The sequence below is a fragment of the Sapajus apella genome, unplaced genomic scaffold (genome assembly GCF_009761245.1).
Source record: "Sapajus apella isolate SASKATOON/1434 unplaced genomic scaffold, GSC_monkey_1.0 scaffold37, whole genome shotgun sequence".
NCBI lineage: Eukaryota > Metazoa > Chordata > Mammalia > Primates > Cebidae > Sapajus > Sapajus apella.
The window spans coordinates 16,535,541-16,549,050 of record NW_022436977.1 but is presented as its reverse complement, the minus strand read 5'-3'; the positions used below and the strand labels follow the sequence as shown (position 1 = coordinate 16,549,050).

Below are 13,510 nucleotides of genomic sequence, written 5' to 3'. Positions count from 1 at the left end.
AAATCTACAGGAAAAAAATCTAATAAGCTAATTAAAAATGGGCAAAAGATCTGACTAGACATTTCTCAAAACAAGACATACAAATAGCAAACAGTTATATGAAAAGGTGCTCGACATCATTGATCATCAGAGAAATGCAAATCGAAATTATAATGAGATCTTACCCCAATTAAAATGGCTTTTATCCAAAGACAGATAATAATCAATGCTGGTGAGGATGTGGAGATAGGGGAAACTCATACACTGTTGGTGGGGATATAAATTAGTATAACCACTACGGAGAAGAGTCTGGAGGTTCCTGAAAGAATTAAAAAGAGACACCTACCCCGCCCCCTCCTTTTCTACCCTCCCATTCTCCTCCTTGGGCCCACTGCTGCTGCTCCAGATGAGGTGATGGCAACGGCCAACTTCAGCAAGATACAGATTGGAATTTATGTGGGGATCAAGCGCAGCGATGACCAAATGCATCAAACAATGGTAACATCTTTAAATGAAGATAATGAAAGTGTAACTGTTGAATGGATAGGAAATGGAGATGCAAAAGGCAGAGAGATTGACCTGGAGAGCATCTTTTCACTTAACCCTGACCTTGATCCTAATGAAGAAATTAAACCCAGTCCAGAAACACCTCCACCTCCAGCATGCTCAGCCAAAGTAAACAAAATTGTAAAGAATTGATGGACTGTGGCTTCTATTAACAATGACGCTTCTTGCCGGGCGCGGTGGCTCAAGCCTGTAATCCCAGCACTTTGGGAGGCCGAGGCGGGTGGATCAAGAGGTCAAGAGATCGAGACCATCCTGGTCAACATGGTGAAACCCCGTCTCTACTAAAACTACAAAAAAATTAGCTGGGCATGGTGGTGCGTGCCTGTAATCCCAGCTACTCAGGAGGCTGAGGCAGGAGAATTGCCTGAACCCAGGAGGCGGACCCCCGAGATCGCGCCATTGCACTCCAGCCTGGGTAACATGAGCGAAACTCCGTCTCAAAAAAAAAAAAAAAAAAAAAAAGAATGACGCTTCTCCAAGAGATAATAGAGTGGTTGGTTCTTCACACGCATAGCCCAGTCAATTTCCTGAACAGACTTTCTCTGCACAGCAGAATGCATGTAGAAAATCTAATTGTGCAAAAGAGGTAGCAAAACTGGAAGAAAAATGAGAATAAAAGGAGACTGCAACAGCACGAATTTAGAGAAAAAAGAGCCCAGGACGTTGATGGCTACAAACGCAAATTATGAAATTATGTGTATAATCAGAAAATTTAGAGGAAGTTTGGATTATAGACTGTTAAAAACAGCAGACATATTGATGTACTTAGGATATGTGTGTGTGCGAGGAAATGACCACTCAAGGAAAAAGAAACTCGGCCGGGCGCGGTGGCTCACGCCTGTAATCCCAGCACTTTGGGAGGCCGAGGCAGGCGGATCATGAGGTCAAGATATCAAGACCATCCTGGCCGACACGGTGAAACCCTGTCATTACTAAAAATACAGAAACATTAGCCGGGCGTGGTGGCACGCGCCTGTGGTCCCAGCTGCTCGGGAGGCTGAGGCAGAAGAATCGCTTGAACCCAGGAGGCAGAGGTTGCAGTGAGTCGAGATTGCACCACTGCACTTGAGCCTGGTGACAGAGCAAGGTTCCATCTCAAAAAAAAAAAGAAAGAAAGAAAGAAAAGAAAAAAGAAACTCAAAAGAACTTGATGTAATCACAATTCCTAGTAAATATGTTGTGATGGTACATGAACCAAAACAAAAGATAACTTTAAAAAGGTACCTAGAAAACCAAACATTTCGTTTTGATTATGCCTTTGATGACTCAGCTCTTAATGAAATGGTTTACAAGTTTACTGCTAGACCACTAGTGGAAACTATATTTGAAAGGGGAATGGCTACATGCTTTGCTTGTGGGCAGACTGGAAGTGGAAAATCTCCAGTGAAAAACTATGGGTGGTGACTTTTCAGGAAACAGCCAAGATTGTTCTAAAGGAATTTATGCATTAGCATCTCCAGGTATCTTTTTAATGCTAAAGAAGCCTAACTATAAAAAGCTAGAACTTCAGTATATGCAATCTCCTTTGAAATTTGTAATGCAAAGCTGTTTGACTTGCTAAATAGGAAAACAAAATTAAAAGTTCTAGAAGATGGAAAACAGCAGGTTCAAGTGGCAGGAATGGGAGGTCAAATGTGTTGAAGATGTCCTGAAACTCACTGACACAGCAGCAGTCACAGAGCACCCAGTGAAACATCTGCAAATGCACATTCATCTCAGAGCCATGCAGTGTTTCAGATTATTCTTAAAAGGAAAGGAAAACTACATGGAAAATTTTCCCTCATTGATTTGGCTGAAAATGAAAGAAGAGCTGATACTTCCAGTGCAGACAGACAAACAAGGCTTGAAGGTGCTGAAATTAGTAAAAGCCTTTTAGCACTCAAGGAGTGCGTCACAGCCTTAGGTAGAAATAAACTTCATGCTCCTTTCTGTGCAAATAAACTCACTCAGGTGTTAAGAGATTCTTTCATAGGTGAAAACTATCATACCTGCCTGATTGCCACAATCTCTCCAGGATTTACATCCTGTGAAAACACTCTGAATACATTAAGATATGCAAATACGGTCAAAGAATTGACTGCAGATCCAGCTGCTGCTGGTGATGTTCGTCCAATCCACCAAACTGGATTGATGACTTAGAGACACAGTGGGATGTGGGGAGTTCCCCTCAGAGAGATGATCTAAAACTTATTATGAAGCGGTCTCAAGAATAATAGAAATGGAAGAACAAGTTGTAGAAGATCACAGGGCAGCATTCCAGGAATCAATTTGATGGTTAGAAGATGAAAAGGCTCTCTTAGAGATGACTGAAGAAGTAGACTACGATGTCAATTCATATGCCACACGACTTGAAGCTATTCTTCAGCAAAAAATAGACATTTTAACTGAGCTGCAGGATAAAGTGAAATCTTTCTGTGCAACTCTACAAGAGGAACAAAGCCAGCAAGCAAATCAACCGAAGAGACCCTGGGCCCTTTAAACCAGCATTTGCTGCTAAAGGATCCCCAGAACACTCACTATTGTAACATACAACAGTTCAGCTGTAAGGGCCATTTGAAAGTTTGAAATTTAAAATATCTGTGGAAAATGTTTTGTCTTTCACCTGAATTACATTTCAATTTTGTGAAACACTCTTTTTTCTACAAAATGCTTCTAGTCCAGGAGGCACAACCAAGAATTGGGATTAATGAAGCATTTTGTTTCATTTACACAAATAGTGATTTACTTTTGGAGATCCTGGTCAATTTTATTTTCTATACGATGAAGTAAGACTGTGGACTCGATCCACAGCCAGATAGTAGGGGGAAGCTATAGCATTTCCTTTTAACTCGGTTCAGTTTTTGTAGTGAGACTGAGCATTTTTAAATCCCTTGCGTGCATGCATACTTCATCAGTGATTGTACATACCTTGCCCACTCCTAGGGACAGCTGTGCTTACCTTTTCCTGCTTTGTGCCTTGACTAAGGCTACTAACCCTACATTTCTGAAGCACAGCCAAGAAAAATTGCATCCCTTGTTATCGTAAATTACCTTTGTGTGTACATTTTTACTGTATTTGAGACTTTTTGTGTGTGTGACTAGTTAATTTTGCAGGATGTGCCATATCATTGCACTGAACTAAAGTCTGTTACAGGGGAAAATAGCTACTGCACCATTCCATGTTATATATAAAGAAATCTGGAATTATGATTTTAAAACCATGTAATGTGATTATAGTTTTTCTTAGCATTTTCTTTGCAAAGAGCTAAAATATAAACTAGTTGGTATATAATAAAAAGTAATGAAATTCTGAAAAAAAAAAATGAAAAATAGAGCTACCATATGATCCAGCAATCCCACTGGTAGGTACATACACAAAAGAAAAAAAATCAGTGTATCAAAGTGATATCTACAGTCTCATGTTTATTGCAGCACTGTTCACAATAGCCAAGATTTGGAGGCAATCTGACTGTCTGTCAACAGATGAATGGACAAAGAAAATGTGATACATATTTACAATAGAGTACTATTCATCCATGAAAAAGAATGAGATCCCATTATTTGCAACAACATGGATGAAACTGGAGGTCATTATGTTAAGTGAAATAAGCCAGGCCCAGAAAGACAAACTTCTCATGCTCCCATTTATTTGTTGAAACTGAAAATTTTAAAAATTAAACTAATGGAGATAGAGAGTAGACTGATGGTTACCAGAGGCTGGGAAGCGCCGTTGGGGAGTGGCGGGAGGGAAGTGAAGATGGTTAATGGGTACAAAAAGTAGTTTAAAAAGAATGAGTAAGATCTAGTATTTGATAGCATAACATAGTGATGTAATCATTTAATTGTAAATTTAAAAGCAACTAAAGAGTATAATTGGATTGTTTGTAACACAAAGGATAAATGCTTGAAGTGATGAATAACCTATTCATCCAGATATGATTATTACACATTATGTGCCTATATCAAAATATCCCAAACACACCATAAATATATAAACCTACTATGTGCCCACAAAAACTGTAAGTTAAAAAATAAAAGAAACTCCCGTTTGGTGGGGATTTTTTCATCACTTTTCATGCTCTTGTTGCATAATTTCTGAGGAGAAGCCTTTGTGACTTCTACCCTTGTTCCTCTGTGGGTGAGGTGTTTTTTTTTTTTTTTTTTCCTTTTTTTGCTCTGGCTTCTTGCCAGATTTTCTCTTTGTCACTGTTTGACTATAATATGTGTAAGTGTGGCCTTTTGTTATTTATCCTGCTTGTTATTTTCTGAGCTTCTGAATGTGTGGTTTGATGTCCTTCTGGTATTCCTGATTGCACATATACACATCTTGTGATATTGTCCCACAGATATCAGATGTTCTATTATGTTTGGGTTTTTTTGTTTATTTTTTGGTTGGTTGGTTTTATCCTGGTCCTTTAAAAATGTATTGGCTTGGATGTCCACCAAGATGGCCAAATAGAAACAGCTCCAGTCCACAGTTCCCAGTGTGAGCAATAGGTGAGTAATCTCCACATTTCCAACTGAGTGGCACCCGGAATGCCAGCGAGACAGAACCACTCATTCCCCTGAAAAAGGGAGCTGAAGCCAGTGATCTGGCTGGCTGGGTCCCACCCCAACAAAGACCTGCAACCTAAGATCCACTGGCTTGAAATTCTCGCAGCCAGCAAGGCAGTCTTAGCTAGACCTGAGATATTCCAGCTTGGTGGGGGGAGGGGTGTCACCATTGCTGAGGCTTCCACTGGCCGTTTTAAACTTGCCTGGGTAAACAGAGTCCCTGGGAAGTTTACACAGCAACTGGGCGAGGCCTGTGCAGGCAGACTGTCCCTAGACTCCCTTCTTGCTGGGCAGGGCATCTCTGAAAAAAGGCAGCAGCCCATCAGGGACTTATAAATAAAGCCCCCACCTTCCTGGGACAGAGTACCTGGGAAAAGGGATGGTTGGGGATTCAACTTCAGCAGATTTAAGCGTCCCTGCACGCCATCTCTGAAAGGAGCAATGGATCTCCCAGCATAGCGCTCGAGCTCTGATAAGAGACAGACTGACTCCTCAAGTGACCCCCTGACCCCTGTGTATCCAGACTGGGAGACATATCATAGAGGAGAGCTCTGGCTGGCATCTGGTGGATGCCCTTCTGGGACAAAGCTACCAGAGGAAGGAACAAGCAGCAATCTTTGCTGTTCTGTAGCTCCAGCGGGTGATTCCCAGGCAAACAGTGTCTGTAGTGGACCTCCAGCAAACTCCAGCAGATCTGCAGCAGAGGCGACTGAATGTTACAAGGAAAACTAACAAACAGAAAAAATTGTTTCAACATCAACAGAAAGGATATCTGCACAGAGACCCCATCCAAAAGTCATCAACTTCAAAGCCCAAAGGTAAATAAATCCATGAAGATGGGAAGGAACCAGTGCAAAAAGGCTGAAATCTCCAAAAACCAGAATGACTCTTCTTCTCAAAGAGATCACACTCTTCACCAGCAGGGGAACAAAACTGGATGGAGAATTTGGACAGAAGCAGGCTTCAGAAGGTGGGTAATAACAAGCTTCTCTGAGCTGAAGGACCATGTTCTAACCCAAGGCAAAGAAGCTAAGAACCTTGAAAAAAGGTTAGACAAAATGCTAACTAGAATAACCAGCATAGTGAAGAACATAAACGACAAGATGAAGCTGAAAAACACAGCACAAGAACTTCATGAAGCATACACATGTTTCAACAGCCGAACTGATCAAGCAGAGGAAAGGATATAAGAGATTGATGATCAACTCAATGAAATAAAGCGGGAAGGCAATATTAGAGAAAAAAGAGCGAAAAGAAATGAACAAAGCCTACAAGAAATATGAGATTATGTGAAAAGACCCAATCTATGTTTGATCAGTGTACCTGAAAGTGATGGGGAGAATGAAACCAAGTTGGAAAACACTTTCAGTATATTATCCAGGACAACGCCCCCAACCTAGCAAGGCAGGCCAACATTCAGATTCAGGAAATACAGAGAACACCACAAAGATATTCCTTGAGAAGAGCAACTCCAAGACATATAATTGTCAGATTCACCAGGGTTGAAATGAAGAAAAAAATGTTAAGGACAGCCAGAGAGAAAGGTTGGGTTACTCATAAAGGGAAGCCCATCAGAGTCACAGTGGATCTCTTGGCAGAAGCCCTACAAGCCAGTAGAGAGTAGAGGCCAATATTCCATACACTTAAAGAAAAGAATTTTCTTTTTTTTTTTTAGAGTGTGTGAGGTTTGGAGACGGAGTTTCGCTCTTGTTACCCAGGCTGGAGTGCAGTGGCGCGATCTCGGCTCACCGCAACCTCCGCCTCCTGGGTTCAGGCAATTCTCCTGCCTCAGCCTCCTGAGTAGCTGGGATTACAGGCACGCGCCACCATGCCCAGCTAATTTTTTTTGTAGTTTTAGTAGAGACGGGGTTTCACCATGTTGACCAGGATGGTCTCGATCTCTTGACCTCGTGATCCACCCGCCTCAGCCTCCCAAAGTGCTGGGATTACAAGCGTGAGCCACCGCGCCCGGCCTAAGAAAAGAATTTTCAACCCAGAATTTCATATGCAGCCAAACTAAGCATTATAAGCAAAGGAGAAATAAAATCTTTTATGGACGAGAAACTGCTGAGAGATTTCGTCACCACTAGGCCTGCCTTACAACAGCTCCTGAAGGAAGCACTAAACGTGGAAAGGAACAACCAGTACCAGCCACTGCAAAAACATGGCAAGTTGTAAAGGCCATCGACATGATGAAGAAACTGAATCAACTAATGGGCAAAACAATCAACTAGCATCAAAATGGTAATATCAAATACACACATTAAAATATTAATATTAAATGTCAATGATCTAAATGCCCCAATCAAAAGACACAGACTGGCAAACTGGATGAAAAACTCAAGACCCATCAGTGTGCTATATTCAGGAGACTCATTTCACATGCAAGGACACACATAGGCTCAAAATAAAGGGATGGAGGAAGATTTACCAAGCAAATGGAGAGTGGAAAAAAAGCAGGGGTTGCAATCCTAGTCTCTGATAAAACAGACTTTAAGCCAACAAAGATCAAAAGAGACAAAGAACAGCATTACATAATAGTAAAGGGATCGATGTAACAAGAAGAGCTAACTATCCTAAATATATATGTACCCAATCCAGGAGCACCCAAATAAATAAAGTAAGTTCTTAATGACCTATAAAGAGACTTAGCCTGCCACACAATAATTGTGGGAGACTTTAACACCCCACTGTCCGTATTAGACAGATCAATGAGACAGAATATTAACAAGAATATCCAGGACATGAACTCAGATCTGGACCACAGAACTCTCCACCTCAAATCAACAGAATATACAATTTTCTCAGCACCACAACACACTTACTGACCACATAATTGGAAGTAAAACACTTCTCAGCAAATGCAAAAAACGGAAATTGTAACAGTCTCTCAGACCACAGTGCAATCAAAGTAGAACTCAGCATTAAGAAACTCAACTCAAAACTGCACAAGTACATGGAAACTGAACAATCTGCTCCTGAATGACTACTGGATAAATAATGAAATGGAGGCAGAAATAAAAATGTTCTTCGAAACCAATGAGAATGAAGACACAATATACCAGAATCTCTGGGACACATTTGAAGCAGTGTGTGTAAGGAAATTTACAGCACTAAATGCCCACATGAGAAGTGAGAAAATACCTAAAATTGACACCCTAACATCACAATTAAAAGGACTACAGTAGGAAAATCAAACAAATTCAAAAACTAGCAGAAGAGGAGAAATAACTAACATCAGAGCAGAACTGAAGGAGATGCAGACACATAAAAAAAAAAGAAAAACCTCAAAAAAAATCAACAAATCCAGGAGCTGTTTTTTTTTAAAGATCAACAAAATAGACCGCTAGCCAGACTAATAAAAAAGAGAGAAGAATCAAATAGATACAATAAAAAAAAAAGGTTACGGGGGATATCGCCATCAATCCCAAAGAATTACAGACTACCATCAGAGATTACTACAAACACCTCCGTGCAAATAAACCAGTAAATCTAGAAGAAATAGATAAAATCCTGGACACTAACACACTCCCAAGACTAAACCAGGAAGAAGTAAAATTCCTGAATAGACCAACAACAATGTCTGAAATTGAGGCAGCAATTAATAGCCTACCAAAAACAAATGTCTAGGATCAGATGGGTCCACAGGAGAATTCTACCAGAGGTACAAAGGGAAGCTGGTACCATTTCTTCTGAAACTATTCCAAACAATACAAAAAGAAGGAATCCTTCCTAACTCATGTTATGAGACCAACATCATCATGATACCAAAACCTGGCAGTGATACAACTGAAGAAGAAAAATTCAGGTCCATATCCCCGATGAATACTGATGTGAAAATCCTCAATAAAGTACTGGCAAACCGAATCCAACAGAACATCAAAAGCTTATCAATCACGATCAAGTCTGCTTCATCCCTGGGATGAAAGCCTGGTTTAACATACGCAAACCTATAAACGTAATTCATTACATAAACAGAACCAAAGACAAAAACCACATGATAATAGATGCAGAGGAGGTCTTCAACAAAATTCAACAGACCTTTATGCTAAAAACTCTCAATAAACTATGTATCAATGGAACATATCTCAAAATAATAAGAGCTAATTATGACTAACCCACAGCCAATATCATACTGAATGGGCAAAAACTGGAAGCATTTCCTTTGAAAATTGGCACAAGACAAGGATGCCCTCGCTAACCACTCCTATTTAACATAGTCTTGGAAGTTCTGGCCAGGGCAATCAGGCAAGATAAAGAAATAAAGTGTATTCAGTTAGGAAAAGAGGAAGTCAAATTGTCATTTGTAGATGACATGATTGTATATTTAGAAGACCCCTTTGTCTCAGCCCAAAATCTCATTAAACTGATAAGCACAGCCAAATCATGAGTGAACTCCCATGCACAATTGCAACAAAGCAAATAAAATACCTAGGAATACAACTAACAAGGGATGTGAAGGACCTCTTCAAGGAGAACTACAAATCACTGCTCAAGGAAACAAGAGAGGACACAAACAGATAGAAAACATTCCATGCTCATGGTTAGGAAGAATGAATATAGTGAACATGGCCATACTGCCCAAAGTAATTTATAGATTTATTGCTATCCCCACCAAGCTACCATTGAATTTCTTCACAGAATTGGAAAAACACACCTTAAAATTCATATGAAACCAAAAAAGAGCCTGCATAGCCAAGACAATTCTAATAAAACAAAACAAAGCGGGAGGCATCATGCTACCTGACTTCAAACTATACTACAAGGCTACAGTAATCAAAACAGTATGGTACTGGTACCAAAACTGAGATATAGACAAATGGAACAGAACAGAGGCCTCAGAAGTAATGCCACACATATACAACCATCTGATCTTTGACAAACCTGACAAAAACAAGCAATGGAGAAAGGATTCCCTATTTAATAAATGGTGTTAGAAAAACTGGCTAGCCACATGCAGAAAGCTGAAACTGGATCCCTTCCTTAAACCTTATACAAAAATTAACTCCAGATGGATTAAAGATTTAAACATAAGACCAAACCCCATAAAAACCCTAGAAGAAAACCTAGGCAATACCATTCAGGACATAGGCATGGGCAAGGACTTCATGACTAAAATACCAAAAGCAATGACAACAAAAGCCAAAATGGACAAATGGGATCTAATTAAACTTAAGAGCTTCTGCACAGCAAAGGAAACTATCATTATAGTGAACTGGCAACCAACAGAATGAGAAAAAATTTTGCAATCTACCCATGTGACAAAGGGCTAATATCCAGAATCTACAAAGAACTTAAACAAATTAAGAAGAAAAAAAACAAACAACCCTGTCAAAAAGTGGGAGAAGGATATGAACAGACACTTCTCAAAAGAAGACATTTCTGCAGCCAACAAACATGAAAAAAGCTCATTATCACTGGTCATTACAGAAATGCAAATCAAAACCACATTGAGATACCAACTCACACCAGTTAGAATGATCATTAAAAAATCTGGAGACAACAGATGCTGGAGAAGATGTAGAGAAACAGGAACGCTTCTACACTGTCGGTGGGAGTGTAAATTAGCTCAACCATTGTGGAAGACAGTGTGGTGATTTCCTCAAAGATTTAGAAATAGAAATACCATTTGACTCAGCAATCCCATTGGTATATACCCAAGAGATTATAAATCATTCTATTATGGAGACACATGCACATGTATGTTTATTGCAGTGCTGTTCACAATAGCAAAGACTTGGAACCAACCCACATGCCCATCAATGATAGACTGGATAAAGAAAATGTGGCACATGTACACCATGGAATACTAGGCAGCCATAAAAAAGGATGAGTTTATGTCCTCATGGATAAAGCTGGAAACCATCATTCTCACCAAATTGACAGAAGAACAGAAAACCAAACACCGCATGTTCTCACTCATAAGTGGGTGTTGAACAATGAGAACACAAGGACATAGGCAGGGGAACATCACACACTGAGACCTGTCAGGGGGTGAGAGGCTAGGGGAGGGATAGCAAGGTATCAGGGAGTAGGAAAGGGATAGCATTAGGAAAAATACCTAATGTAGATGACGGGGTGATGGATGCAGCAAACCACCATGGCAAGTGTATACCTATGTAACAAACCTGCATATTCTGCACATGTACCCCAGAACTTAAATTATAATTAAAAAAAAGTGTATTGGCTTTTGCATTATTCTTTTTGTTTGTTTGTTGGTTTTGCATTTCACTTTGGGAAGTTTCTGTTGCCTTATCTTCAAGCTCATTAATTCTTTGGCTGTGTCCATCTGTATGTCCATTTTCAATCTTGCTTTTAACACAGGAGAGACATTAAATCAGCATACAAAGAGAGTAGAGTTTTTACATCATATTTAAATCTAGAATTGTGCATTGTTAAGACGGAATTTAGTTTGGGAAATCTAATATTAGAATAAGGAGACTCAAAAGAACTACTCATTCTGCCTTAGATTGCGCAAAAAAGATAAAATTATAAAACTCTGAAAAGAAAAAATTAAACGTTCAAATAAAGCAGACTCCATGGTGGCGACACCATGTTTTACTGGATGGGACACACATTTCACGTTTCCTGGGATATAGAGAAAATAGTCGAATGTTAAAAAACATGCACTTGGCTCTATGCCACATCAGAAACTTGGCCATTAATGAAAAACAGTGGGGATAGTGAATCCTTATCACAACCCACTAACATTGATAAGAAATGTTAATTTTCTTTCAATAGAAAAGAAAGCTGCTTTAGGTTCTGATTAAACATGGCTTTTAAATACGTTTTCAGAAAAGACAATGATATAGATCTTTTAAAAGAGCCTGGTTTGCAACTGATCTGGAAGTCTTACATTCACTGTTGGCAAGGATATCAGTTGTATACAGATTCAGGAATTCAGTCGGTGGAGATTTATCAGCTAAATATCTCATGATAGAGAAAAACAAAACACTTTTGTATTAAAGAGAAAAACATCCTTTTATAACTAGAAAAGGAGCAAGAGGATTTTTAGTATACATATGTCTTTAAAATTTACCTGAAATTGAATTTGAGACCAGCCTAGCCAACATGTCGAAACCTTGTCTCTACTGAAAATATGAAAATTAGCCAGAAATGGTATTAGGTTCCTATAATCCCAGCTACTTGGGAGACTGAGGCAGGAGAATCGCTTGAACTCAGGAGGCAGAGGTTGCAGTGAACCGAGATCACCCAACTGCACTCCAGCCTGGGTGACAGATCAAGACTGTCTCAAAAGAAAAAAAAAACAAAACCTGAAATCTATATTTCTTTATTACTTTTTAACGTTACGATGTGAAATGACAGATAGAAATGGATAATTTTATGGTTAGAAGAGTAAAAAAGTTTATGGCCATTAAAAATCTCTCAGGTAAAGCAGAAGCTGAATAACTAAGCTAAGAATATAAATTTAAGCTATCTATATGTCTCAAAGCCCTAATCAAACTAAAATAACTTGGGATGATATGTACTCCTCAAACTAGAGAAAGAACCAAGCCATAAATAAGCCATAATTGTTCACAGCTATGAGTTACTACAAAAAGTAAAATTTCAAAAACAGTGGCCAGGTGAGGTGGCTTATACCTGTAATCTCAGCGCTTTGGGACGCCAAGGTGGGAGAGTCCCTTGAGGTCAGGAATTCAAAACCAGCCTAGGTAACATAGTAAGATCCCATCTCTAAAATTTTTTTTTTAATTACCTGAACGTGGTGCTGCCTGCTTATAATCATGTCTACTCAATGCTGAGGCAGGAGGATTCCTTGAGCTCAGGAGTTTGGAGTTACAGTGAGTTATGATCATGACGCTGCATTCCAGCCTGTATGACAGAGTGAGACCCCTTTTCTAAAAAAAAACTTTTTTAAAGGTAGACAATTCATACTTGTATATAAGACTAATTTTCTTCTCTCTACTAGATAAATACCATTAAAAAGCAAACTTTTTTTTTTTGAGATAGAGTCTTGCTCTCTTACCCAGGCTGGAGTGCAGTGGTGCAATCTCGGCTCACTGCAACCTCCGCCTCCTGGGTTCAAGCAATTTTTCTGCCTTAGCCTCCTAAGTAGCTGGGACCACAGGTGTGCGCCACCACGCCCAGCTAATTTTTGTATTTTTAGTAGAGACGGAGTTTCACCATGTTGGCCAGGATGGTCTCGATCTCCTGACCTCATGATCCACCCACCTCAGCCTCCCAAAGTGCTGGGATTACAGGCATGAGCCACTGCTCCCAGCCACAAGGAAACATTTTTTGTCTTTCAAAAGCAAATTAAAGTCTCTATCAGTATCTTTCTCTAGCCCATTTCTCTGGAAAACTCCCAGAAAGAGTAATCTCTACCTGCCATCTCCACCCCTCCTCTCATTCTCTCAATGCCACTATTCCCATAAATAGCTCCTATCAAAGTTGTCAGCAATTTTGTGTT

General features: G+C 39.7%; 1 pseudogene; it reads left to right on the top strand.

Moving 5' to 3' along the window:
• The first annotated feature begins 393 nt into the window (after positions 1 to 393).
• Positions 394 to 3,855, top strand: LOC116564415 (annotated as a pseudogene).
• Positions 3,856 to 13,510: the final 9,655 nt, after the last annotated feature.